Below are 25,784 nucleotides of genomic sequence, written 5' to 3' on the forward strand. Positions count from 1 at the left end.
TGTACTGTACAGTAAGGGTATCATTTTATATGGTGTGTACTGTGAGGATATCATTCTATGTGTCATGTAATCAAAGAAATCAATGAAAAAAAATCACAAAATGTGATCTAATTCCTCTCTCAATTATACCGTGCCATATACAAAGTATGTACTTAATGTGTTCAGAATAAAGTCATTGATAAAATGGCTGAGGTTCCCCTTTTGCTTGGCTTAAAGGTAAAGTGTCATTCAGTAATAGTTACTAATGGACAAGGGCCATTCTGGTGACATTATAATAGATCATTTTTCAGTGGACAGATTAGTTGACATTGTTCAGCAGCAGAGCCCAGAGCAAGGCTCTCTGGGTATTCCAGCCAACAGCCAGGCTCTCTGGGTATTCCAGCCCACAGCCAGGCTGTCTGGGTATTCCAGTTCAGAGCAAGGCTCTCTGGGTATTCCAGCCCACAGCCAGGCTCTCTGGGTATTCCAGCCCACAGCCAGGCTCTCTGGGTATTCCAGCCCACAGCCAGGCTGTCTGGGTATTCGAGTTCACAGCCAGGCTGTCTGGGTATTCCAGTTCAGAGCCAGGCTCTCTGGGTATTCCAGCCCACAGCCAGGCTGTCTGGGTATTCCAGTTCACAGCCAGGCTGTCTGGGTATTCCAGCCCACAGCCAGGCTCTCTGGGTATTCCAGCCCACCGCCAGGCTCTCTGGGTATTCCAGCCCACAGCCAGGCTGTCTGGGTATTCCAGTTCACAGCCAGGCTGTCTGGGTATTCCAGCCCACAGCCAGGCTCTCTGGGTATTCCAGCCCACAGCCAGGCTGTCTGGGTATTCCAGTTCAGAGCCAGGCTGTTTGGGTATTCCAGCCCACAGCCAGGCTGTCTGGTTATTCCAGTTCACAGCCAGGCTGTTTGGGTATTCCAGCCCACAGCCAGGCTGTCTGGTTATTCCAGTTCACAGCCAGGCTGTCTGGGTATTCCAGTTCAGAGCCAGGGCCAACTCTGTGAAGCATTTATTTGGACTGCAATTTCTGAGGCTGGTAACTCTAATGATCTTATCCTCTGCAGCCGAGGTAACTCTGGGTCTCCCTTTCCTGTGGCGGTCCTCATGAGAGCCAGGTTCATCATAGAGCTTGATGGTTTTTGCGACTGCTCTTGAAGAAACTTTCAAAGTTCTTGAAGGAATGTCTTCAAGTAATGATGGACTGTCATTTCTCTTTGCTTATTTGAGTTGTTCTTGTCATCATATGGACTTGGTCTTTTACTAAATAGGGCTGTCTTCTGTATACCACCCCTTCACAACACAACTGATTGGCTCAAATCTTCTGTATACCATCCCTTCACAACACCACTGATTGGCTCAAATCTTCTGTATACCACCCCTTCACAACACAACTGATTGGCTCAAATCTTCTGTATACCACCCCTTCACAACACAACTTTGGCACAACACAACTGATTGGCTCAAATCTTCTGAATACCATCCCTTCACAACACAACTGATTGGCTCAAATCTTCTGAATACCACCCCTTCACAACACAACTGATTGGCTCAAATCTTCTGTATACCACCCCTTCACAACACAACTGATTGGCTCAAATCTTCTGTATACCATCCCTTCACAACACCACTGATTGGCTCAAATCTTCTGTATACCACCCCTTCACAACACAACTGATTGGCTCAAATCTTCTGAATACCACCCCTTCACAACACAACTGATTGGCTCAAATCTTCTGAATACCATCCCTTCACAACACAACTGATTGGCTCAAATCTTCTGAATACCACCCCTTCACAACACAACTGATTGGCTCAAATCTTCTGAATACCATCCCTTCACAACACCACTGATTGGCTCAAATCTTCTGAATACCTTCCCTTCACAACACCACTGATTGGCTCAAATCTTCTGAATACCTTCCCTTCACAACACCACTGATTGGCTCAAATCTTCTGAATACCTTCCCTTCACAACACCACTGATTGGCTCAAATCTTCTGAATACCTTCCCTTCACAACACCACTGATTGGCTCAAATCTTCTGAATACCATCCCTTCACAACACCACTGATTGGCTCAAATCTTCTGAATACCACCCCTACCTTTTCACAACACAACTGATTGGCTCAAATGCACTAAGAAGGAAAGAAATTCCACTATTTAACAATTAACCAGGCACACCTGTTAATTGAAATGCAGTCCAGGTGACTACCTCATGAAGCTTGTTGAGAGAATGCCAAGAGTGTACAAAGATGTCATACGGGCAAAGGGTGGCTACTTTGAATAAGTATTCAACACTTTTATGGTTACTACATGATTCCATATGTGTTATTTCATAGTTGATGTCTTCACTATTATTCTACAATGTAGAAAATAGTCAAAATAAAGAAAACCCCTTGAATGAGTAGGTGTGTCCAAACTTTTGACTGGTACTGTATATTTTGTGAAGCTTTGCATTCAATTCACACAACCAGCTTCCGTTCCCTTTGTCACAAGTGGATTCATGGCTGATTTAAGAAGAAATAATCAACCCTGTTGATTTATTTGGAACTTAATATATTATTTTTTATTTAACCTCTTGAGATGGTAAAAAAGAATGTCACAATTAGGGGAAATCACAAGTTTTATTTTGACCAAGTTACACTTCTCAAAGGGCACTGAATTGGTGTAATGACCCAGTTAAGGAAGTCAGCAGTGGTTGGCATGGCATGTCATTCTGCAGAGGATGGTCGGCAACAGACACCCACACTAAGAAGAGGATGGTCAGCAACAGACACCCACACTAAGAAGAGGATGGTCAGCAACAGACACCCACACTAAGAAGATTATGGTCAGCAACAGACACCCACACTAAGAAGAGGATGGTCAGCAACAGACACCCACACTAAGAAGAGGATGGTCAGCAACAGACACCCACACTAAGAAGAGGATGGTCAGCAACAGACACCCACAATAAGAAGAGGATGGTCAGCAACACACTAAGAAGAGGATGGTCAGCAACACACTAAGAAGAGGATGGTCAGCAACAGACACCCACACTAAGAAGAGGATGGTCAGCAACACACTAAGAAGAGGATGGTCAGCAACACACTAAGAAGAGGATGGTCAGCAACAGACACCCACACTAAGAAGAGGATGGTCAGCAACAGACTACGAAGAGGATGGTCAGCAACAGACACCCACACTAAGAAGAGGATGGTCAGCAACACACTAAGAAGAGGATGGTCAGCAACAGACACCCACACTAAGAAGAGGATGGTCAGCAACAGACACCCACACTAAGAAGAGGATTGTCAGCAACAGACACCCACACTAAGAAGAGGATGGTCAGCAACAGACACCCACACTAAGAAGAGGATGGTCAGCAACAGACACCCACACTAAGAAGAGGATGGTCAGCAACAGACACCCACACTAAGAAGAGGATGGTCAGCAACACACTAAGAAGAGGATGGTCAGCAACACACTAAGAAGAGGATGGTCAGCGACACACTAAGAAGAGGATGGTCAGCAACACACTAAGAAGAGGATGGTCAGCAACACACTAAGAAGAGGATGGTCAGCAACAGACACCCACACTAAGAAGAGGATGGTCAGCAACACACTACGAAGAGGATGGTCAGCAACAGACACCCACACTAAGAAGAGGATGGTCAGCAACACACTAAGAAGAGGATGGTCAGCAACAGACACCCACACTAAGAAGAGGATGGTCAGCAACAGACACCCACACTAAGAAGAGGATGGTCAGCAACAGACACCCACACTAAGAAGAGGATGGTCAGCAACAGACACCCACACTAAGAAGAGGATGGTCAGCAACAGACACCCACACTAAGAAGAGGATGGTCAGCAACAGACACCCACACTAAGAAGAGGATGGTCAGCAACAGACACCCACACTAAGAAGAGGATGGTCAGCAACACACTAAGAAGAGGATGGTCAGCAACACACTAAGAAGAGGATGGTCAGCGACACACTAAGAAGAGGATGGTCAGCAACACACTAAGAAGAGGATGGTCAGCAACACACTAAGAAGAGGATGGTCAGCAACAGACACCCACACTAAGAAGAGGATGGTCAGCAACACACTAAGAAGAGGATGTGCAGCAACACACTAAGAAGAGGATGGTCAGCAACAGACACCCACACTAAGAAGAGGATGGTCAGCAACACACTAAGAAGAGGATGGTCAGCAACACACTAAGAAGAGGATGATCAGCAACACACTAAGAAGAGGATGGTCAGCAACACACTAAGAAGAGGATGGTCAGCAACACACTAAGAAGAGGATGTGCAGCAACACACTAAGAAGCAAAGTGGGGTATGAATGTTTAACTAATATCAAGATAGTGTTGTGATCGGTTGTGCTTTTAGGGCCTAAGTGTTCTTTCTAAATCATTTTAGTATGTTGTTCCTCCTCAGTTTGGCTCTGAAGATGAATAATTACTGACATTCTCTCCTGCCCTCAGCTTGGCATGGCAGCAGCGAGGATGGCATCTAGCGTAATACTTTTGACCAGACGCTCTGAGCTCTCCCACCAAGACCAAGATACGACTACATAGGGCTCGGGTCAAAAGTAGTGCACTATATAGGGAATAGGGTGCCAGTTGGAATGGACACAGTGGCCTGAATAACCATACCTGTAATCCTAAATAGTAGGACGTTTGAGTATGTGAATTTAATAGTATGTAACATTTAGAAAATCTAGTATACTTTAAATGCCCGGATGTCATACTCATGTTGGGTCTGACACTAGCAGATCATTCGATTTTTATTTAACCTTTATTTTAACCAAGCAAGTCAGTTAAAGAAAAACATATTATTTACAATGACGGTCTACCAAAAGGCACAAAGGCAAAAAGACGGGGTCTGGAATTAAAAATAAAATATAGGACAAAATACACATCACCATAACACTACATAGAGACCTAAGACAACAACGTAGCAAGACAGCAACACATGACAACACAGCATGGTACAACATGAAAACAACATGACAACAACATGGTAGCAACACAACATGGCAGCAACACAACGGTGTTAGCAGCACAACGTGACATCAACATGGTAGCAACACAACATGACAACAACATGGTAGCAACACAACATGGCAGCAACACAACATGTTAGCAGCACAACGTGACAACAACATGGTAGCAACACAACATGGCAGCAACACAACGTGTTAGCAGCACAACGTGACAACAACATGGTAGCAACACAACGTGTTAGCAGCACAAAACATGGTACAAACAACAGCACAAAGGCTAGAAGGTAAATACAACAATAAATCACACAAAGCAGCCACAACTGTCAGTAAGAGTGTCCATTGTTCCTTCATTTAACTAAGCAATGTCACGACTTCCGCCGAGGTTGGCTCTCCTGCCCGTTCAGGCTGTGCTCGGCGGTCGTCGTCACCGTCCTATTAGCCACTACCGATCCCTTTTCGTGTATCTGTTGGTTTTGTCTGATTGTTTTCACCTGTGTGTTGTTTAGTTAATTAGTGTCTGTATATAATGTAGGTTGTCCCGCCCTTGTTTTGTGCGGGATTGTTTATTTGTCATTCGTTTCGTCTGTCGGTGTTTTTGTGTTTATTATTCTCCGGTTTGTCTGTTATCCTGTGTTGGATAATTTCACCCTGTGTGTATTTGGGTTGACTGTGTTTATTTTGTTCACCGGAGAATAAACTTCATTATCGATATCTGCTCTCTGCGCCTGATTCCACCCACCTTGATTAGACGTGACAGGCAAGTCAGTTAAGAACAAATTATTGTTTTCTATGACGGCCTAGGAACAGTGGGTTAACTGCCTGTTCAGGGGCAGAACGGGAAACAACGCAGTCGCGCATGACACATTCTTAGTATGCCAAAATAGAATGTCTTATAGTATGTGAGATTTTTTTAAATCTAGTTTTTTTTATTTTTAATCTAGGTTTAAATGCCAGGATGTTATACTCATCTTGGCTCTTCTCGCCATCTACATTTGACATTGTAGTAGTTTAGCAGACAATCTTATCCACAGAGACTTACAGGAGCATTTAGGGTTAAGGTAGGAAGGGGCCGTTCCTAGCTAAGGCTAGCTTGTTTTAACATAAATTTGCATCCTGTAGCTCTTACTCCAAAAAGTTTTGGGACACTGTAAAGTCCATGGAGAAGAAGAGCACCTCCTCCCAGCTGCCCACTGCCCTGAGGCTAGGTAACACTGTCATCACCGATAAATCAATGATAATTGAGAGTTTCAATAAGCATTTCTCTACGGCTGACCATGTATTCCGCCAGGATACCCTGGCCAACAGATCTGCACCCCCCGTTAAAGGTTACATAGCTACTTGCCCAAGCATCCCCAGCTTCTCCTTTGCCCAAATCCAGATAGCTGATGTTCTGAAATAGTTGCAAATAGTTGCAAAACCTGGAACCGTACAAATCAGCTGGGCAAGACAATCGGGATCCTCTCTTTCTAAAATTATCCATCACCATTGTGGCAAGCCCTATTACCAGTCTGTTCAACCTCTCTTTAGTATCGTCTGAGATCCCTAAAGATTGGAAAGATGCCGCGGTTATCACCCTCTTCAAAGGGGGTGGACACTCTAGACCCAAACTGTTACAGACCTATATCCATCCTGCCCGGTCTTTCTAAAGTCTTTGAAAGCCATGTCAAAAAACAGATCACTAGTCATTTCGAATCCCACCGTACCGTCTCCGCTGTGCAATCCGGTTTCCGAGCTGGTCACGGGTACACCTCAGGCACGCTCAAAGATCTAAACGACATCATAACCACCATCAATAAAAGACAGTACAGTACTGTGCAGCCGTCTTCATCGACCTGGCCAAGGCTTTCGACTCTGTCAATCACCGTATTCTTATCGGCAGACTCAACAGCCTTGATTTCTCTTATGACTGCCTCGCTTGGTTCACCAACTTCTTCTCAGATAGAGTTCAGTGTGTCACATCAGAGGGCCTGTTGTCCGGACAGATGGGGGTACCACAGGGTTCAATTCTCGGGCCAAATCTTATATCTCTATATATCAATGATGTCGCTCTTGTTGCTGGTGATTCCCTGATCTACCTCTACGCAGAAGACACCATTCTGTATACATCTGGCCCTTCTTTGGACACTGTGTTAACAAACCTCCAAACGAGCTTCAATGCCATAAAACACTCCTTCCGTGGCCTCCAACTGCTCATAAACGCTAGTAAAACCAAATGCATACTAATCAACTGTTTGCTGACCGCACCCGCCCGCCTGATTAGTATCACTACATTACATTTACATTTACATTTACATTTAAGTCATTTAGCAGACGCTCTTATCCAGAGCGACTTACAAATTGGTGCATTCACCTTATGACATCCAGTGGAACAGTCACTTTACAATAGTGCATCTAAAACTTAAGGGGGGTGAGAGGGATTACTTATCCTATCCTAGGTATTCCTTAAAGAGGTGGGGTTTCAGGTGTCTCCGGAAGGTGGTGATTGACTCCGCTGTCCTGGCGTCGTGAGGGAGTTTGTTCCACCATTGGGGGGCCAGGGCAGCGAACAGTTTTGACTGGGCTGAGCGGGAGCTGTACTTCCTCAGTGGTAGGGAGGCGAGCAGGCCAGAGGTGGATGAACGCAGTGCCCTTGTTTGGGTGTAGGGCCTGATCAGAGCCTGGAGGTACTGAGGTGCCGTTCCCCTCACAGCTCCGTAGGCAAGCACCATGGTCTTGTAGCGGATGCGAGCTTCAACTGGAAGCCAGCCACTACTCTGGACGGTTCTGACTTAGAATATGTGGACAACTATTAATACCTAAGTGTCTGGCTAGACTGTAAACTCTCATTCCAGACTCATATTAAACATCTCCAATCTAAAATTAAATCTAGTATTGGCTTCCTATTTCGCAACAAAGCCTCCTTCACTCACACCGCCAAACATACCCTCGTAAAACTGACTATCCTACCAATCCTCGACTTCGGCAATGTAATTTACAAAATAGCCTCCAACAATCTACTCAGCAAACTGGATGCTGTCTATCACAGTGCCATCCGTTTTGTCACCATAGCCCCATATACCACCCACCACTGCAATCTGTATGCTCTCGTCGGCTGGCCCTCGCTACATATTCGTTGCCAGACCCACTGGCTCCAGGTCATCTATAAGTCTTTGCTAGGTAAAGCTCTGCCTTATCTCAGCTCACTGTGGTCACGATAACAACACCCACCCGTAGCCTGCACTCCAGCAGGTCTATCTCACTGGTCACCCCCAAAGCCAACACCTGTTTTGGCCGCCTTTCCTTCCAGTTCTCTGCTGCCAATGACTGGAACGAATTGCAAAAATCGCTTAAGTTCCTTCATATTTCCTTCACTAACTTTAAACATCAGCTATCTGAGCAGCTAACTGATCGCTTCAGCTGTACACAGCCCATCTGTAAAAAAACAAACATCCAATCGACCTACCTCATCCCCATACTGTTTTTTAAATGTACTTTTCTGCTCTTTTGCACACCAGTATTTCTACTTGCACATCAATCACTCCAGTGTTCATTTGCTAAGTTGTAATTACTTCGCTACTATGGCCTATTTATTGTCTTACCTCCTCACGCCATTTGCACACAGTGTTTATAGACTTTTTTTATTCTATTGTGTTATTGACTGTACGCTTGTTTATTCCATGTGTAACTCTGTGTTGTTGTTTTTGTCGCACTGCTTTGCTTTATCTTGGCCAGGTTGCAGTTGTAAATGAGAAATTGTTCTCAACTGGCCTACCTGGTTAAATAAAGTTGAAATAATAAAAAATTAGAAAAAAATAAGGTCCCGCATTTGACAGAGCAAAAACCAAGCCATGAGATCGAAGGAATTGTCCATAGAGCTCCGGAAAAGGATTGTGTTGAGGCACAGATCTGGGGAAGGGTACCAAAAAATGTCTGCAGCATTGAAGATCCCTAAGAACACAGTGGCCTCCATCATTTTGAAATGGAAGAAGTTTCTTGGAAGAGCCACCAAGACTCTTCCCAGAGCTGGCTGCCTGGCCAAACTGACCTATAAGGAGAGAAGGGCCTAGGTCAGGGAAGTGACAAAGAACCCGATGGTCACTGTGCCAAAGCTCCAGTTCTTCTGTGGAGATTGGAGAATCTTCCAGAAGTAGAAAAATCTCTGACTTCCAGAAGGACAACCATCTCTGCAACACTCCACCAATAATATATTGTAATATATTGTAATATATGCCATTTAGCAGACGCTTTTATCCAAAGCGACTTACAGTCATGTGTGCATACATTCTACGTATGGGTGGTCCCGGGGATCGAACCCACTACCCTGGCGTTACAAGCACCATGCTCTACCAACTGAGCTACAGAAGGACCACACAATCAGGCCTTTACGGTAGAGTGGCCAGATGGAAACAACTCCTCAGTAAAATACACATGACAGCCTGCTTGGAGTTTCCCAAAAGGCACCTAAAGACTCTCAGACCATGAGAAACAAGATTATCTGGTCGGATGAAACAAAGATTGGTGAAGCATGGTGGTGGCAGCATCAAGTTTTCACTGGCAGTGACTGGGAGACTAGTCAGGATCGAGGGAAAGATGAACTGAGCAAAGTACAGAGAGATCCTTGATGAAAACCTGCTCCAGAGCGCTCCTGACCTCAGACTGGGGCGAAGGTTCATCTTCAAACATGACAACAACCCTAAGCACACATCCAAGACAACAAAGAAGTGGCTTCGGGACAAGTCTCTGAATGTCATTGAGTGGCCCAGCCAGAACCCAGACGTCAACCTGATCGAACATGTCTGGAGAGACCTGAAAATAGCTGTTCAGCGACGCTCCCCATCCAACCTGACAGACATTCAGAGGATCTGCAGAGAATGGGAGAAACTCCCCAAATACAGGTGTGCCAAGCTTGTAGCGTCATACCCAAGAAGACTCCAGGCTGTAATTGCTGCCAAAGGTGTTTCAACAAAGTACTGAATAAAGAGTGGGACAAACTGCACAAATACAGGTGTACCAAGCTTGTAGCATCGTAGCCAAAAAGACTCAAGGCTTTAATTGCTGCCAAAGGCTCTTCAACAAAGTACTGAATAAAGAGTGGGACAAACTGCACAAATACAGGTGTACCAAGCTTGAAGCATCGTAGCCAAAAAGACTCCAGGCTTTAATTGCTGCCAAAGGCTCTTCAACAAAGTACTGAATAAAGAGTGGGACAAACTGCACAAATACAGGTGTACCAAGCTTGTAGCATAGTAGCCAAAAAGACTCCAGGCTTTAATTGCTGCCAAAGGCTCTTCAACAAAGTACTGAATAAAGAGTGGGACAAACTGCACAAATACAGGTGTACCAAGCTTGAAGCATCGTAGCCAAAAAGACTCCAGGCTTTAATTGCTGCCAAAGGCTCTTCAACAAAGTACTGAATAAAGAGTGGGACAAACTGCACAAATACAGGTGTACCAAGCTTGTAGCATCGTAGCTAAAAAGACTCCAGGCTTTAATTGCTGCCAAAGGCTCTTCAACAAAGTACTGAATAAAGAGTGGGACAAACTGCACAAATACAGGTGTACCAAGCTTGTAGCATCGTAGCCAAAAAGACTCCAGGCTTTAATTGCTGCCAAAGGCTCTTTCTTCAACAAAGTACTCAGGTCTGAATACTTATGTAAACGTATTATTTCCATTGAAAAATATATATAAACTCAGCAAAAAAAGAAACATCCTCTCTCTGTCAACTGCGTTTATTTTCAGCAAACTTAACATGTGTAAATATTTGTATGAACATAACAAGATTCAACAACTGTGACATAAACTGAACAATTTCTCCAGACATGTGACTAATAGAAATTGGAATATGTTCCCAGACATTCCTGGGAGAATGGCCATAGCCTTCACCCTCCGATCCAACAGGTCCCGGACGGGCTAAATGGGATTGAGATCCGGGCTCTTCGCTGGACATGGTAGAACACTGACATTCCTTTCTTGCAGGAAATCATGCACAGAACGAGCAGTATGGCTGGTGGCATTGTCATACTGGAGGGTCATGTCAGGATGAGCCTGCAGGAAGGGTACCATATGAGGGAGGAGGATGTCTTCCCTGTAACACACAGCGTTGAGATTGCCTACAATGACAACAAGCTCAGTTCAATGATGCTGTGACACACCACCCCAGACCATGACGGACCCTCCACCTCCAAATCGATTCTGCTCCAGAGTACAGGCATCGGTGTAACGCTCATTCCTTCGACGATAAATTCAAATCCGACCATCATCCCCTGTGAGACAAAACTGCGACTTGTCCGTGAAGGGCACGTTTTGCCAGTCCTGTCTGGTCCAGCGACAGGTGGGTTTGTGCCCTTAGGCGAGGTTGTTGCCGGTGATGTCTGGTGAGGACCTGCCTTACAACAGGCCTACAAGCCCTCAGTCCAGCCTCTCTCAGCCTATTGCAGACAGTCTGAGCACTGATGGAGGGATTGTGTGTTCCTGGCGTAACTTGGGTAGTTGTTGTTGCCATCCTGTACTTGTCCCGCGGGTGTGATGTACAGATGTACAGATCCTGTGCAGGTGTTGTTACACGTGGTCTGCCACTGTGAGGACGATCAGCTGTCCGTCCTGTCTCCCTGTAGCACTGTCTTAGGTGTCTGACAGTGCGGACATTGCAATTTATTGCCCTGGCCACATCTGCAGTCCTCATGCCTCCTTGCAGCATGCCTAAGGCACATTCACGCAGATGATCAGGGACCCTATGCATCTTTCTTTTGGTGTTTTTCAGAGTCAGTAGAAAGGCCTCTTTAGTGTCCTAAGTTTTCATAACTGTGACCTTAGTTGCCTACCGTCTGTAAGCTGTTAACGACCGTTCCACAGGTGCATGTTCATTAATTGTTTATGGTTCATTGAACAAGCATGGGAAACAGTGTTTAAACCCTTTACAATGAAGATCTGTGAAGATATTTTAATTTTTATAAATTATCTTTGAAAGACAGGGTCCTGAAAAAGGGAAGTTTCTTTTTTTTGCTGAGTTTACATTTGAAAAAAATTGCCATAATGGGGTATTGCGTGTAGATTGATGAGGGAAAAATATATATTTAATCCATTTTAGAATAAGTCTGTAAAGTAACAAAATGGTGGAAAAAGTCAAGGAGTCTAAATACTTTCAGAATGCACTTAATTATTATTAATTAATTATAGTTCCTGTGTAGCGTATCAAACACAGTTTTCAGAGCTTTTTAAATGAACCTATCAATAAAGATGTTAGTAGTTACACCTTTTAGAAAGTCATTTCTATCAGCATAATATAACATTTACTATTGTTGATGTTCTCTGCTGGTTAACAACTTCTTAGGGCCCCTTTTTTCTCCACTTCCTGTCTGAATGAATGCCCAGAGTAAACTGCCTGTTACTCAGGCTAAGAAGCCAGGATATGTATATAATTGGTAGATTTGGATAGAAAACACTCTGAAGTTTCTAAAACGGTTAAAATAATGTCATTTTCTGTTGTTGCACAAAATGTTACAATGTTTTCTGTTGATGTTTTCTGCTGGTTAGCTGGCTGAGTAGGGCTCATCAGAAGTATAGATGGTTAACTAGCTGACTAGGGTTCATCATACCTCGATGATTGACGTGAAACATTGCTGGGACTGTTGTGAAGATGTAGTGTGTCTATATGAACACACAACACAAACACACACACACACAAACTTGTTTCCCTACAGTGGGACTGTAGTGACCTGGTTTCTTGCTCTCTCTCCCTCTCCCCCTCCAGAGAAGTCATGATGTATATTCTAAGTGTGCAACGAGATGCAGCAAGCTGTCCATTTCATCATTACACAGTTTGAAGAGGGAAGCTTCTGGCCGATGGAGTGTATCGGGACTTAAGGCAGAGGGAGAAAGAAAGACTCATGCTGCAGCCTAAATGGTCCCCTATTCACTACATAGTGCACTACATTTGACCAGAATAGGGTGCCGTCTCTCTCTCTCTCTCTCTCTGTGTGCATGCTGGGAGTGTTTTGTAGGTGAGAGGCCGTGTGGAAGGCTCTGTCCTTACTTTTGGTCTTTTGGTCTTATTTCAATACTTCATTTTCTATTTGTCAACAGCATACTGCTCTCTCATCCTCAGAGACTAGGAGAGTATTGGGGGAACTCGAGCGTGGTATCAGTGAGGTGGAGGCAGAGCGGGTGGGGCAAGGCAATGTAGGCCTCCAAGCTAATTTAACTGAAATACATAGGGACCTGGGCAGTTTTGTCCAGGTTAAAGTAATATATAATAATAATAATAACAATATATGCCATTTAGCAGACGCTTTTATCCAAAGCAACTTACAGTCATGTGTGCATACATTCTACGTATGGGTGGTCCTGGGGATCGAACCCACTACCCTGGCGTTACAAGCGCCATGCTCTACCAACTGAGCTACAGAAGGATGAAAGATGCTCAAGGAGATGGATGCTCCAGCTCCTTCTTCTTTGGTTTGGAAAAACGGAGTGGTGAAGCCGAGAATATGCTTTGTCTACGGCTGTTTGATGGGCAGGTGACGTCTGTGGTGGGAGAGATGCGGGAGCAGACTGTGGAGATTTATACTGACGTGTATAGGGCAGAACTGTGTGATCCTATGTGTGCTCAGGTTTTGTTTGCAGATCTCCCTAAGCTCTCTCTGGCACAGAGGGTTGTCCCATGAACAGGTAGAGGCCGTAACCCAGATGTCCCCCGGGGCTCGATGGACTGGATGGTTTTATAAAGAATTCCGGGGAATAATTGGACTGGACTTCTTTTGCGTGTTAGTGCGTCGAAGTAGGAAGTTGCCGAAGAACTGTCGTCGGAAGGCTCTGACTCTCCTGCCCAAGAAAGGGGACTTGTGTAAACTTAAGAACCTGAGGCCTGTGGCATTGTTCTATGCGGACTATAAGATATTTGGCAAGCGTCTCGCTAACAGACTGAAGACCCATCTGGACTTGGCGTGATCCTGGACAACACCCTGTCGTTCTCAACTAACATCAAGGCGGTGGCCCGTTCCTGTAGGTTCATGCTCTACAACATCCGCAGAGTACGACCCTGCCTCACACAGGAAGCGGCGCAGGTCCTAATCCAGGCACTTGTCATCTCCCGTCTGGATTACTGCAACTCGCTGTTGGCTGGGCTCCCTGCCTGTGCCATTAAACCCCTACAACTCATCCAGAACGCCGCAGCCCGTCTAGTGTTCAACCTTCCCAAGTTCTCTCACGTCACCCCGCTCCTCCGCTCTCTCCACTGGCTTCCAGTTGAAGCTCGCATCCGCTACAAGACCATGGTGCTTGCCTACGGAGCTGTGAGGGGAACGGCACCTCAGTACCTCCAGGCTCTGATCAGGCCCTACACCCAAATAAGCGCACTGCGTTCATCCACCTCTGGCCTGCTCGCCTCCCTACCACTGAGGAAGTACAGTTCCCGCTCAGCCCAGTCAAAACTGTTCGCTGCTCTGGCTCCCCAATGGTGGAACAAACTCCCTCACGACGCCAGGACAGCGGAGTCAATCACCACCTTCCGGAGACACCTGAAACCCCACCTCTTTAAGGAATACCTAGGATAGGATAAAGTAATCCTTCTCACCCCCCCCCCTTAAAATATTTAGATGCACTATTGTAAAGTGGTTGTTCCACTGGATGTCATAAGGTGAATGCACCAATTTGTAAGTCGCTCTGGATAAGAGCGTCTGCTAAATGACTTAAATGTAAATGTAAATGTGGACTCTATAGTACACAAGGACTAGACATATTGTTTATGGGACCCTCAATCACGGACAACTTGTTCTTAATCAGAAACATGTTGGACTTCCGAGAGGCTCTATTGTGAACTTTGGACTGGTCTCTTTAGATCAAGAGAAGGCTTTTGATAGAGTGGACCATGAGTATCTGGTTAATGTGATGTCTGTGTTTGGGGAAAGGTTTTTGGCCTGTGTGAAGATGTTGTATGCTGGGATGTCATGTATGGTCAAGGTGGGAGAGGGGCTCAGTAGGCCGGTCTGGGTGAAGCGGGGCATTAGACAAGGATGCCCTCTATCAGAGCTATTATATACACTAGCCATTGAGCCTTTTTTGGGCCTTTTTTTGGAGATTGCAGGAAGTGTGCTGGACAGGCATGGCTGTGTTGACAGGCAAAGCAGTGTTGGCGAATGCAGGTGACGTTTCTGTGATGGTCAGGGATGGGCAGGATACGCCGGCACTAGAGACTAGTGCAAGGGGTAGGGAAGAGCTTCGTCAGCTAAGGTGAATAGGGGCAAGAGCAAAGCTCTGTTATGTGGGGCATGGAAGGATAGCCCCCCCCTGGGCTCAGAGAGGTGGGTCAGGAAAAACTGGGAGGGGCTGTCACAGGCAGTGGTGCCAAGACTGGCCATGTGGATGTGTTTCCTGTCCCAAGTGTCATATAGAGTGAGGGTGCTGATAATCAACAACCTGGCGGTATCTTCCCTGTGGCTCCATAAACTGTCTGTCCTCAACCCTCCCTGCCGGTCTGCTCGTAGCTGGCAGATTTTTTCTGTCCGGGCCATCATTGGCTGAAGGCAGCAGTGTTGTATATGTCCATCCACGAAGGAGGACAGGGCCTGATTGAACCGGAGAGCAGGGTGGCTGCATTCCGACTAAAGGCGGTGCAGAGACTGCTGTACCATACTGATGTCGGCTGGAGGGAACATGCGTGCGCTGAGGAGAGTTGGTGGATTAGGGTTGGACCAGCAGCTGATCCTCATGATGCTGGAGAGGCTCAGTACAGCAGGTACTCTGATTTTTACTCTGCAGTGCTGAGGGCCTAGAAGCTGTTAGGCCCACACGAGAAGTGGGTGTGGAGGCTGGGCTGTGGGTGAGGGAGTAGCCTATCTACGAGGGGTGGAAAACACGGAAGTCCACAACAAACAGGAATAACGTCTCTTATGGAGGCTGCTGGAGGGATTCCTGGAGGAAGTCCAGGAGTCATTGTCTGGGCTGGTAAGGGGGATGTTTGAGAGGCCAAAGGGAGAGGGGCCACCAATGTTTCCACCACTGCAGTTGACTGCAGAGACTGAGGACTGACAAGGGGGTCTGGAGGACTTGTTAGATTTGAACACTCTGAGCCAGGGGGGAGTTTGAGGGGGTGGGTTGTAAAGCTCTCTACACCCTCTGTGTTAAGGAACATTAGGAACCTAACAGGAATGAAGGCACATCAGTGGCAGGGGCTATGTAGGGTGGAGAGTATGGTGGGTTTTAGATGGAGGGGGCTCTACAAACCCCTAGTACCACAGAGGACAGGGGACCTCCAGTGGAGGGTTCTACATGGAGCCCTGGCCACTAACAGCTGGTTGACCCGGGAGTCGGACAGGGGTATCCTTTCTGTGTCATGAGTGAAACGGTGAATCATGTTGCCTGTGTTAGCCAGCTTAATGTCTCTGTTGGAATGTCTGTGTGAGAGGTTGGGGAAGGAGTTGACTGCCGGGATGTTTATAATGGGGTACAGGTATTCGAATAAGGAAAGAGCCAAATGAGTGTTGTTGAATTTTCTATTTGCTCAGGAGGAACAGCTTGAAAGATGGGGGAAGAACAGACCCTTTACTATTATTTAATGGGATGGTCTCTGCGCACGTGGAGTTTGAGTTCTATAAAATGATATAAAGTGCGTAGATGTTTCAGGATATATGGTGTGTGTGTGGGGGGGCGTCTGTACAGCTGGGGAAGATGGGTTGGATATACAGTTGTAGAAGTGGTGAGGATTTGGTTATTGTGATGTGTGGTGTTGTTTTGTATCGTGGGGTAGAGGGCAAGGTGAGGATGCAGTACAGGGGATATTTGTTTTTAAAAGGTGGTGGGGAGGTTCTAAGGGTTAGGGTTCGAATTAAATGAGGATGTATCATTAAAGAAAGACAAAAAGTAAAAGTCTCTCTCTCTCTCTCTCTCTCTCTCTCTCTCTCTCTCTCTCTCTCTCTCTCTCTCTCTCTCTCTCTCTCTCTCTCTCTCTCTCATCATTATGGGGTACAGTGTGTAGATTGATGAGGGGGAAAAACTATTTGATACATCTTAGAATAAGGCTGTAATGTAACAACATGTGGAAAAAGTGAAGAGGTCTGAATACTTTCCGAATGCACCTTAATTTTTTATTTTATTTCACCTTTATTTAACCAGGTAGGCCAGTTGAGAACACCTTTATTTAACCAGGTAGGCCAGTTGAGAACACCTTTATTTAACCAGGTAGGCTAGTTGAGAACACATTTATTTAACCAGATAGGCTAGTTGAGAACACCTTTATTTAACCAGGTAGGCTAGTTGAGAACACCTTTATTTAACCAGGTAAGCCAGTTGAGAAAACCTTTATTTAACCAGATAGGCTAGTTGAGAACACATTTATTTAACCAGATAGGCTAGTTGAGAACACATTTATTTAACCAGATAGGCTAGTTGAGAACACCTTTATTTAACCAGGTAGGCTAGTTGAGAACACCTTTATTTAACCAGGTAGGCTAGTTGAGAACACATTTATTTAACCAGGTAGGCTAGTTGAGAACACATTTATTTAACCAGATAGGCTAGTTGAGAACACATTTATTTAACCAGATAGGCTAGTTGAGAACACATTTATTTAACCAGATAGGCTAGTTGAGAACACATTTATTTAACCAGATAGGCTAGTTGAGAACACATTTATTTAACCAGATAGGCTAGTTGAGAACACATTTATTTAACCAGATAGGCTAGTTGAGAACACATTTATTTAACCAGATAGGCTAGTTGAGAACACATTTATTTAACCAGATAGGCTAGTTGAGAACACATTTATTTAACCAGATAGGCTAGTTGAGAACACATTTATTTAACCAGATAGGCTAGTTGAGAACACATTTATTTAACCAGATAGGCTAGTTGAGAACACATTTATTTAACCAGATAGGCTAGTTGAGAACACATTTATTTAACCAGATAGGCTAGTTGAGAACACATTTATTTAACCAGATAGGCTAGTTGAGAACACATTTATTTAACCAGATAGGCTAGTTGAGAACACATTTATTTAACCAGATAGGCTAGTTGAGAACACCTTTATTTAACCAGGTAGGCTAGTTGAGAACACATTTATTTAACCAGATTGGCTAGTTGAGAACACATTTATTTAACCAGATAGGCTAGTTGAGAACACATTTATTTAACCAGGGAGGCTAGTTGAGAACACATTTATTTAACCAGGGAGGCTAGTTGAGAACACCTTTATTTAACCAGATAGGCTAGTTGAGAACACCGTAGGTAGAATAGTTGAGAACACCTTAGGTAGGCTAGTTGAGAACACCTTAGGTAGTCTAGTTGAGAACACCTTTATTTAACCAGGGAGGCTAGTTGAGAACACCTTTATTTAACCAGATAGGCTAGTTGAGAACACCGTAGGTAGAATAGTTGAGAACACCTTAGGTAGGCTAGTTGAGAACACCTTAGGTAGTCTAGTTGAGAACACCTTTATTTAACCAGATAGGCTAGTTGAGAACACCTTTATTTAACCAGGTAGGCTAGTTGAGAACACCTTTATTTAACCAGATAGGCTAGTTGAGAACACCTTTATTTAACCAGGTAGGCTAGTTGAGAACACATTTATTTAACCAGATAGGCTAGTTGAGAACACCTTTATTTAACCAGATAGGCTAGTTGAGAATACCTTTATTTAACCAGATAGGCTAGTTGAGAACACCTTAGGTAGACTAGTTGAGAACACCTTTATTTAACCAGATAGGCTAGTTGAGAACACCTTAGGTAGGCTAGTTGAGAACACCTTAGGTAGGCTAGTTGAGAACACCTTAGGTAGGCTAGTTGAGAACACCTTTATTTAACCAGATAGGCTAGTTGAGAACACCTTTATTTAACCAGATAGGCTAGTTGAGAACACCTTTATTTAACCAGGTAGGCCAGTTGAGAACAAGTCCTCATTTGCAACTGCGACCTGGCCAAGATAAAGCAAAGCAATTTTACACATATAACAACACAGAGTTACACATGGAATAAACAAAACATACAGTCAATAATACAGTAGAAAAAAATAAAAAAAAGTCTATGTACAGTGAGTGCAAATGAGGTCAAGTAAGGGAGTTAAGGCAATAAATAGGCCATGGGGGCGAAGTAATTCCAATATAGCAATTAACACTGGAACGGTTGATCGGCAGAAGATGAATGTGCAGGTTGAGATACTGGAGTGCAAAGGAGCAAAATAAATAAATGAATAAATACCAGTATGGGGATGAGGTAGGTAGATAGATGGGCTGTTTACAGATGGGCTATGTACAGGTGCAGTGATCTGTAAGCTGCTCAGATAGCTGGTGCTTAAAGCTAGTGAGGGAGATGTGAGTCTCCAGCTTCAGTGATTTTTGCAATTCGTTTCAGTCACTGGCAGCAGAGAACTGGAAGGAAAGGCAGCCAAAGGGGGTGTTGGCTTTGGGGACCAGTGAGATATACCTGCTGGAGCGCGTGCTATGAGTGGGTGCTGCTATGGTGACCAGTTAGATATACCTGCTGGAGCGCGTGCTACGAGTGGGTGCTGCTATGGTGACCAGTGAAATATACCTGCTGGAGCGCATGCTACGAGTGGGTGCTGCTATGGTGACCAGTGAAATATACCTGCTGGAGCGCGTGCTACGAGTGGGTGCTGCTATGGTGACCAGTGAAATATACCTGCTGGAGCGCGTGCTACGAGTGGGTGCTGCTATGGTGACCAGTGAAATATACCTGCTGGAGCGCGTGCTACGAGTGGGTGCTGCTATGGTGACCAGTGAGATATACCTGCTGGAGCGCGTGCTACGAGTGGGTGCTGCTATATACCTGCTGGAGCGCGTGGTGACCAGTGAGATATACCTGCTGGAGCGCGTGCTACGAGTGGGTGCTGCTATGGTGACCAGTGAGATATACCTGCTGGAGCGCGTGCTACGAGTGGGTGCTGCTATGGTGACCAGTGAGATATACCTGCTGGAGCGCGTGCTACGAGTGGGTGCTGCTATGGTGACCAGTGATATATACCTGCTGGAGCGCGTGCTACGGGTGGGTGCTGCTATGGTGACCAGTGAAATATACCTGCTGGAGCGCGTGCTACGAGTGGGTGCTGCTATGGTGACCAGTGAGATATACCTGCTGGAGCGCGTGCTACGAGTGGGTGCTGCTATGGTGACCAGTGAAATATACCTGCTGGAGCGCGTGCTACGAGTGGGTGCTGCTATGGTGACCAGTGAAATATACCTGCTGGAGCGCGTGCTACGAGTGGGTGCTGCTATGGTGACCAGTGAGATATACCTGCTGGAGCGCGTGCTACGAGTGGGTGCTGCTATGGTGACCAGTGAGATATACCTGCTGGAGCGCGTGCTATGAGTGGGTGCTGCTATGGTGACCAGTGAGATATACCTGCTGGAGCGCGTGCTACGAGTGGGTGCTGCTATGGTGACCAGTGAGATATACCTGCTGGAGCGTGTGCTACGAGTGGGTGCTGCTATGGTGACCAGTGAGCTGAGATAAGGTGGGGCTTTACCTTGCAGAGACTTGTAGATAACCTGTAGCCAGTGGGTTTGGCGACGAGTATGAAGAGAGTGCCAACCAAAGAGAGCGTACAGGTCGCAATGGTGGGTAGTATATGGGGCTTTGGTGACAAAACGGATAGCACTGTGATAGACTGCATCCAGTTTGTTGAGTAGAGTGTTGGAGGCTATTTTATAGATGACATCACCGAACTCGAGGATCGGTAGGATGGTCAGTTTTACGAGGGTATGTTTGGCAGCATGAGTGAAGGAGGCTTTGTTGCGATATAGGAAGCCGATTCTAGATTTCCATCACACTCAAATCAGGTTCTTATGGCAACACAATTACTGACTAACTAGGAAACAAACTAATCAACTTAACCCCAGGCAGAAACTACAAAATACATGAGAGTGAGAGAGCGACTGGGTGAAATACCACAGTGACATCACAGTAGAAAGATTTGTGACCTGTTGCCACCATTGTAAATACAACCCATATTTATGTTAATTTATTTTCCCTTTTGTTCTATTTGCACATTATTACAACACTGAATATAGACATAATAAATAAAATACATGGATCTTTTGTAAGAATAATGTTTACTGTACTATTGTTTATTATCCATTTTACTTACTTAACATATGTTTAACTGCCAGTAACACCCTTAAATTGAATTGGAATTGAGAGCGAGAGAGACAGAGAGACCTTTTCCAAAACACATAGTGTCTAAACTTTGGTGCCCAAACACCCAGCGCACCCTAGACCTTCTGTCTGAGGACCAACTAGGTTCACCCAGCCACATAATAATATACCCATCGCACCCTAGACCTTCTGTCTGAGGACCAACTAGGTTCACCCAGCCACATAATAATATACCCATCGCACCCTAGACCTTCTGTCTGAGGACCAACTAGGGTCACCCAGCCACATAATAATATACCCAGCGCACCCTAGACCTTCTGTCTGAGGACCAACTAGGTTCACCCAGCCACATAATAATATACCCATCGCACCCTAGACCTTCTGTCTGAGGACCAACTAGGGTCACCCAGCCACATAATAATATACCCAGCGCACCCTAGACCTTCTGTCTGAGGACCAACTAGGTTCACCCAGCCACATAATAATATACCCATCGAACCCTAGACCTTCTGTCTGAGGACCAACTAGGGTCACCCAGCCACATAATAATATACCCAGCGCACCCTAGACCTTCTGTCTGAGGACCAACTAGGGTCACCCAGCCACATAATAATATACCCAGCGCACCCTAGACCTTCTGTCTGAGGACCAACTAGGTTCACCCAGCCACATAATAATATACCCAGCGCACCCTAGACCTTCTGTCTGAGGACCAACTAGGTTCACCCAGCCACATAATAATATACCCAGTGCACCCTAGACCTTCTGTCTGAGGACCAACTAGGTTCACCCAGCCACATAATAATATACCCAGCGCACCCTAGACCTTCTGTCTGAGGACCAACTAGGTTCACCCAGCCACATAATAATATACCCAGCGCACCCTAGACCTTCTGTCTGAGGACCAACTAGGTTCACCCAGCCACATAATAATATACCCAGCGCACCCTAGACCTTCTGTCTGAGGACCAACTAGGTTCACCCAGCCACATAATAATATACCCATCGCACCCTAGACCTTCTGTCTGAGGACCAACTAGGTTCACCCAGCCAGATAATAATACACCCAGCGCACCCTAGACCTTCTGTCTGAGGACCAACTAGGTTCACCCAGCCACATAATAATATACCCAGCGCACCCTAGACCTTCTGTCTGAGGACCAACTAGGTTCACCCAGCCACATAATAATATACCCATCGCACCCTAGACCTTCTGTCTGAGGACCAACTAGGTTCACCCAGCCACATAATAATACACCCAGCGCACCCTAGACCTTCTGTCTGAGGACCAACTAGGTTCACCCAGCCACATAATAATATACCCAGCGCACCCTAGACCTTCTGTCTGAGGACCAACTAGGTTCACCCAGCCACATAACAACCTGAGAACACAGCAGGAAAGGGTGGCCACAGCACTCAAGGGAGTGATTGAAAAAGCTTCTTCTACTTTCCCCAACGCACAAGTGGTTATCCCCACCCTGCTACCATATAGCAGGTAACCCCCCCCCCCCCCCCGACCAACACATAGAGGACACACACACCGTGATGACTTAAATCCAGAACCAGACACATCCACAACCCCACCCCAGCCAATCGCCCCCCCCCCAAGTCAACCATGCCCACACCCCATTTAAGCCCCTTCAGATCAGACCTACTATATGCCCCTCCTGCCCTCCCCATGCCCCCCAATCCCGCAAAGAGGGCCTCAACATGAAAGTCTCACATACGCCCAGGCCGTGAGAAGGCAAACAGGCCCAACCCCAACTCTTAAACTAGTCCAAGCCAATGGCATGTACCAGATGCTCAGCAGGCTCTGCTCACACTTACTGGTCTGAGGCCAAACCCCACAACTAACAACATTGGACACTTTATGGAACACAAAACCTTCATTATCTCATCCTGGAATATCCCAGGCCTGAGGTCAACTGCCTTTGGCCTAAAGAGCAGGAACCTGGACTTCACAAAATAAATCGGAACTGCGGACATTGTACTTATTGTATATTTCTACAAGAAACATGGTTTAGAGGAGATGGACCCACTGGTTGCCCTCTAGGTTACAGAGAGCTGATAGTCCCATCCACCTCACCACCAGGTGGGTGGTATAGAGGAGATGGACCCACTGGTTGTCCTCTAGGTTACAGAGAGCTGGTAGTCCCATCCACCACACTACCAGGTGGGTGGTATAGAGGAGATGGACCCACTGGTTGCCCTCTAGGTTACAGAGAGCTGGTGGTCCCATCCACCAAACGTCCAGGTGTGAAACAGGGAAGGGACTCAGGGGGTATGCTAATTTGGTATAGAGCAGACCTAACTCACTCCATTAAATTAATCAAAACAGGAACATTTCACATTTGGCTAGAAATTCAAAAGGAAATTATTTCAAGAGAGAAAAATGTCCTCCTGTGTGCTACCTATATCCCCACACTAGAATCCCCATACTTTAATGAAGACAGCTTCTCCATCCTACAGTATATCCCCTTCTCCATCCTACAGTATATCCCCCCACTTTAATGAAGACAGCTTATCCATCCTACAGTATATCCCCTTCTCCATCCTACAGTATTTCCCCCCACTTTAATGAAGACAGCTTCTCCATCCTACAGTATACCCCCCCCCACTTTAATGAAGACAGCTTCTCCATCCTGGAGGGGGAAATCATTCATTTCCAGGCCCAGCGACATGTACGAGTCTGTGGCGACCTAAATGTATTGGTTTATTCATAAAAACATGTAACCTTTATTTAACTAGGCAAGTCAGCTAAGAACAAACGTCTTATTTACAATGACGGCCTACCAAAAGGCCTCCTGCAGGGACGGGTAGGGATGAAGAGGACAAAACATCACGACCAGAGAGAACACAACACTGCATTTTAAAACAAACAAACAAACTATATCGTGATGCAGGAGGGACTGGTGCACTTCACAAAATAGATGGCATCATGAGGACCTAAAATTATGTGAATATATTGAAGCAACATCTCAAGACATCAGTCAGAAAGTTAAAGCTTGGTTGCAAATGGGCCTTCCAAATGGACAATGACCCCAAGCATACTTCCAAAGTTGTGTCAAAATGGCTTAAGGACAACAAAGTCAAGGTATTGGAGTGGCCATCACAGAGCCCTGACCTCAATCCACCCCCCGGACCAACACATAGAGGACACCCCGAGAAGACTTACATTCTGCCCACACTTAGAAAATGTGTGGGCAGAACTGAAAAAGCGTGTGCAGAACTGAAAAAGCGTGTGCGAGCAAGGAGGCCAACAAACCTGACTCGGACAATAACGCAGACAGTTTAATTTGGGCATGCTTTTCATCCAAAATTCCGAATGTGCCCCCTACCCTAGACAAGTTAAAAACCTGTTAAGGATAGGCAGAATTACTGCCCCCTTTGGAGGAATTGCGTGCCCATAGTAAACTGAAAATAAATCTGTCCTAAATTGCTAATATATGCATATAATAATTATTATTGGATAGAAAACACTAAAGCTTCTAAAACCGTTTGAATGATGTCTGTAAGTATAGCAGAACTCACAGGGAAGGCAATCTCCCAAACTAGTTTTGGGAGCCAGAAACTTGGGGCAACTTTGACATCATCGACCCCACCCAACCAGCTATGGATCTGGAGACACTAGATGTCCTCATTCAGTACAGCGTTTAATTGTGCAAATCCCGTGGGTTTTGACTCGTTGGGAGGCAAAAGACTGAGTGTCGCGAGAAAATACAAGGTCAGGAGAGCGCGCATTTTGGAGAGACGTCCCTTTGTTCCAGAATGCTTGAGGGCAAGCAAGAATGTCCGATAGATTAGATAATTGTTTTGTACGTTTAGAACATCCTAAAGCTTGATTCTGCACTTAGTTTGACCAGTTTAGTCGACATATAATATGTAATTTTGAAGTTTTGATGCGCAACTGTTCGGGACCAGAAGTAATTTTTGGTAGCATTTCAGCTGGAACTTGCAGCATATGCTAATACAAAGACACACGACTTGAAACCAAACGATGTTTTTGGTAAGTATGACTTCTTCCACTACATTCTGATCGAAGACCAACAAAGGTAAGGGAATATTTATGTTGTAATTTTGTGTGTCTGTTGACTCCAACATAGCGGAGGAATATTGCTTATGTCTGAGTTTAAATGTATTTGGCTAAAGTGTATGTAACTTCAAACTTCAAATGTACATGAACTGTATCCTCTCCTGTTAAAGTAGAGGTTCTCTGTCCTCATCATAACATCATCCTCTCCTGTTAAAGTAGAGGTTCTCTGTCCTCATCATAACATCATCCTCTCCTGTTAAAGAAGAGGTTCTGTGTCCTCATCATCCTCTCCTGTTAAAGTAGAGGTTCTGTGTCCTCATCATCCTCTCCTGTTAAAGTAGAGGTTCTGTGTCCTCATCATCCTCTCCTGTTAAAGTAGAGGTTCTGTGTCCTCATCATCCTCTCCTGTTAAAGTAGAGGTTCTGTGTCCTCATCATCCTCTCCTGTTAAAGTAGAGGTTCTGTGTCCTCATCATCCTCTCCTGTTAAAGTAGAGGTTCTGTGTCCTCATCATCCTCTCCTGTTAAAGTAGAGGTTCTGTGTCCTCATCATCTTCTCCTGTTAAAGTAGAGGTTCTGTGTCCTCATCATAACATCATCCTCTCCTGTTAAAGTAGAGGGTCTCTGTCCTCATCATAACATCATCCTCTCCTGTTAAAGTAGAGGTTCTCTGTCCTCATCATAACATCATCC

General features: G+C 45.4%; 1 protein-coding gene across 1 annotated transcript in view; it reads right to left on the bottom strand.

The window, feature by feature from the left end:
* The window catches only part of LOC123997395 (gamma-aminobutyric acid receptor subunit gamma-3), a 299,209-nt gene that overhangs the window by 195,717 nt on the left and 77,708 nt on the right, over positions 1-25,784 (bottom strand). The window lies entirely within an intron of this gene.

This window comes from Oncorhynchus gorbuscha, linkage group LG15 (assembly GCF_021184085.1).
Source record: "Oncorhynchus gorbuscha isolate QuinsamMale2020 ecotype Even-year linkage group LG15, OgorEven_v1.0, whole genome shotgun sequence".
Lineage (NCBI taxonomy): Eukaryota > Metazoa > Chordata > Actinopteri > Salmoniformes > Salmonidae > Oncorhynchus > Oncorhynchus gorbuscha.